The sequence below is a fragment of the Condylura cristata genome, unplaced genomic scaffold (assembly GCF_000260355.1).
Source record: "Condylura cristata isolate star-nosed mole 26May11 unplaced genomic scaffold, ConCri1.0 scaffold00003, whole genome shotgun sequence".
Lineage (NCBI taxonomy): Eukaryota > Metazoa > Chordata > Mammalia > Eulipotyphla > Talpidae > Condylura > Condylura cristata.
This window is the reverse complement of record NW_004567104.1, coordinates 135,828-140,258: the sequence shown is the minus strand read 5'-3', so window position 1 is coordinate 140,258 and position 4,431 is coordinate 135,828.

The window sequence follows — 4,431 nt, the reverse complement described above, 5'->3', positions numbered from 1 at the left end:
ATTTAAAATGGCTGGGGGAGGAAAGGGTAACTTGAGAATCAGATAAAAGCTATTTCACTTTGAAAGAAAGAAAAGTATTACTGTGATACAAAAAGCAGTAGAATTCATAAGAATTCAAAATGTATGAATAGGCAAAGTAGCAAACAGGACTTCTAAAAATTATTTTAGGGAATTTTGACCAAAGCTTCAAACTAATGAATATAATTAATTTGTAACACAGTTAGTGAAATTATTAGAATAAAAAAAATTGCAAAAGTGTCTTTCCACAAAACTTATTTTCAAGGAACTTACAAAAATCAGTGCAAAAGGTTTTGTTTAAAACAAACAAACAAACAAACAAACAAAGCCTTGGTATATTGATTACCTTGAGATGAGTTGCTTCCCTCTCATATGTAATTTGACTGACATATAATTCAAATTTTCTTTTCTCACTTGGGGCATTGAGAGGCAGTCTTCTTTTATTTACTAACAAAGTATTATATAATAAGCATGTAAAAATTAAGACATAATAAAATAAAGATGTACGAACCCAGAAATTTGATTTGAAATAATCACTTGAAAACAATTTGACATTCACTGGGAAAGATGAAAAAGAAAATTGTCTGCAATACAACAATTCCATTTCAGGGAATAGACATTAAATAAATACAAAATAAATTAATATGCAAGTATATTGTAGTAAAATGTAAAGAAGGTCAAAGAAAAAATAGAAATTCTTAAATAAGCAGAAAGAAAACTATATATATGTGTGTGTGTATATATATATATATCCATATATATGTATATATATATATATATATATAAAGGAATAGTAATTGCTTCTCCAGAGAAAAAAAGAAATTAGAATACTGAAACAAAATTATTACAATTATCATAAAACAAAGAGAATCAAACACTTGGCAATCAACCTAACAAAAGAGGTAAAAGAACTTTACAAAGAAAACTACAAAACATTGTTAAAAGAAATACAAGAATACATCAAGAAATGGAAAGACATCCCCAGCTCATGGATCAGGAGAATTAACATCATCAAAATGGCCATCCTACTAAAAGTGATATACAGATTTAACACTATCCCAATAAAAGTCTCAATTACATTCCTCAAAGAAATAGAACAAATATTGATGAGATTCATATGGAACCACAAAAAACCTTGAATAGCCAAAACTCTCATGACTAAAAAGAAAGAGAACAGAGGCATCACAATCCCAAACTTCAAGCTATAATAAAAAGTCTTCTCACACAAAACTAGCAATAAAGGATTGATCACAAAGTTATAAACAGAACTGATGAAACTCAACAAAATTAAACAACCGCATTAAAAAAATGGGCAGAAGAGCTAAAAAGACACTTCTCCAAAGAGGAAATGCAGATGGCCAACAGGCATATGAAAAAATGTTCAACATCACTCGAAATAAGGGAGATGCAAATTAAAATTACAATGAGATACCACCTCACCCCAGTGAGAATGGCACATCTTCAAACAACTAGCAACAACAAATGTTGGTGAGGATGTGGAGAAAAAGGAACTCTCCTGCATTGCTGGTGGGAATGCAAACTAGTACAACCCCTATGGAAACCTGTTTGGAGCTAAACATGGAGCTTCCCTATGACCCAGCAATCCCACTCCTAGGTATCTACCCAAAAGACACAAAAACACTGATTCAAATTGATACCTGCACCCCCATGTTTATTACTGCTTTATTCACAATTGGAAAGACATGGAAACAGCCCAGATGCCCAAAAATGGATGACTGGATTAAAAAGATGTGGTAAATATACACAATGGAATATTACACAGCAACCAAAAAAAAAAAAAAGAAAGAAAGAAAGAAACACATGCCTTTTGCAGCAACATGGATGGAGCTGGAAAAGATCATGCTTAGTGAAATAAGCCAGAAAAAAAAAGGAAAAATACCGATGATTTCTCTTATAGCAGGAATAGAGAACAGGTGAGAAAATAATGATAATGACGAATAGAGACATTTTGTGGCGGTGGAGGGGGAATGGGATCAAAAACAGTGGGGGGAGGGACTATGGTGATGGCACATGGGTGATTTGGTGATGGGGAACCCAAGGGAATTGCAAATGAGATGGAAAAATGCACAAAATGATATAAAAATAAACTATTAAAACAAAAAATTGTTAGTTAAAAATACATGTTATCATTTATGTTATTTTAACATGACAGAGGAGTAAAATGTAAATGATGCCAAAATGTTAAGAGTAATCCAAGGGAGAAAGATATGCAAAGTAAACAACATCCAAATGAAATCTTGTATAGCTATGGGGGGGGGGGCAGCTAGGAAGAAAAACACATCTGTAGTCATCAGCATTGTTATTAGGATAAATATAATTGTTAGATAATGATAAAATTAAAAATTTACAAAGAAGTGTAGAACTTACTTTGCATCAAGCAGACTTAGTTTTTTCTCTAAGTTGCCGTGCTGAAACTTCCAGAGGAAAATTAAACAGCCTGGCTCAGCAATTTCATGACTCAAGAAACAGTAGACATATGCTACTATAACAGCAGGTCCCCTTCATTGCAGCTTTCTGTCTAGAAACTTTTGTCAACCAATCAGGGACGGACAGATGAATTTAGGAACCAGTCCAAAGTTTCACAGCAAATGACCTACCTATCTCTATCCATCTCTCTTTCAAATCCTTTAAAAGTACCCTATGTCCTCATCCTGTGAATCCAATCATGATTCCTATTTTTGAATAAACACGTTCCTGACTATACTACAACCCAATGTTTTGCTCTGGTCAATAGTAGTTATCACAATATGCATCCAGAACCAATATGCATCCAGAAACAACCTCAAAATTTGAAACAAGAATTGCCAAGCTTACAGGCAAACCCATAATCATAGTAAAATTTCATCTGCCATTTTAAGTAATTGATAAATTCAGCAGGCAAAACATTAATAGCATAGAATGTTAGACAACACATAGAACATGTAAAGAATCCTATAACTATTCTTTTCAATCACACATGGAATCATTTGATAGCATAGACGAACAAAGACAGCACAAATTAGAAAAGTATAGGTCAATCACTTTGAATAAATAAGCAAAATTCTAAGTAAAACATTACTAAACTAAAATTAGAACTTTTTTAAAAAGAAAAAGTTCTGTTTGTTCTGAAATGTAAGCCAATGTTATATGATTCACTACATTAATATGTTAAAATTGTCTTGATAGAGGCAGAAAACACATTTGAAAAATAAAAGAGTACCTGTATTATACAAAATGGTCAGGGATCCTCTGTAAATCTTCCATAAGCTGGAACTTAAGGAATGTATATTCCTAGGTTTAACTTTGTTAAATTTATGTTTAAACAGCATTATATTTGAAGGATATGTGGATACTCACACAATTAGAAAGATGAGGATGCCTAAAGTACAATGTTGTGACAATCACTAACCAGTATGTGTATAATTATCCCATGATACCACTTCTGTCATTTTCATTATTTCCAAACAGTGCAAATTTCAGGGACGGAGACTTCCATTGGCTTATCCTATGACACAAGTTCATCCCTTGATTAGGGTACTTTCATTAACTGCACATCACCATACACCAAATGGGAGATATAAGAAAACTGGGATGATATTATCAAAAGAAGATAGTGTGGGACCTGTCTTGTGTCAGACTCTACCTTGTCTCTAAGCTGTCATGATAAGATTTCCAGGTAAATATTAAACAACTTAACTCAGCGTTTTGGTTGTGACTACAAACAAACAAGAGATTGAAATATTACTTAGCAATCAAAAAGATAAACTCGTACCATTCACAGCAACTTAAATGGAGCTAGAAAGGAAATAAGCCAGAAAAGTCAGCTTGTTTAGTGAAATAAGCCAGAAGGAAAAAGAAATACATGGTTTCACTTATAGGAGGATATAGGGGACCCAGATAAGGGATAAGTAAAGTATTTATAACAAAGCAAAAATTAAAATTAACAGGCAACTGTAAGCCAGAGCCATTCTTGAAGGGGAGGGGGGAAACTGGACCAAAACAGGGTTGGGAAGAGCCCAACGTACTACAGTGATGGTGCACCTGTGAATTGGTGGTGGGAATTTCTTGAGGACGGTGCATTAATTTTTTTTTTTTTGAGAAATCAGCCTCCATACTATTTCCACAGAGCTGCAACCAAGTTCCATTCCCACCAACAGTGAGTGTTCCTTTTTCTCTGCATCCTTGGTCACATTTGCTGTTTTTGATCTTTGATGATAAAATATCCATTTAATAAAATCTTCATAATACCGACTTCTTGGGTATGGCTGCTGCTCATTACAGAATATCCTTGTGCACGCTTCAGGAATTTCCTCTCTTCCCTGAGGGTTCTCAGCAAAGTCTGAGAGACACTGGTGATATTCATTAAACATATATTTGGGAGCTCGACATAAACTGGACTGAACATCAAGGTAA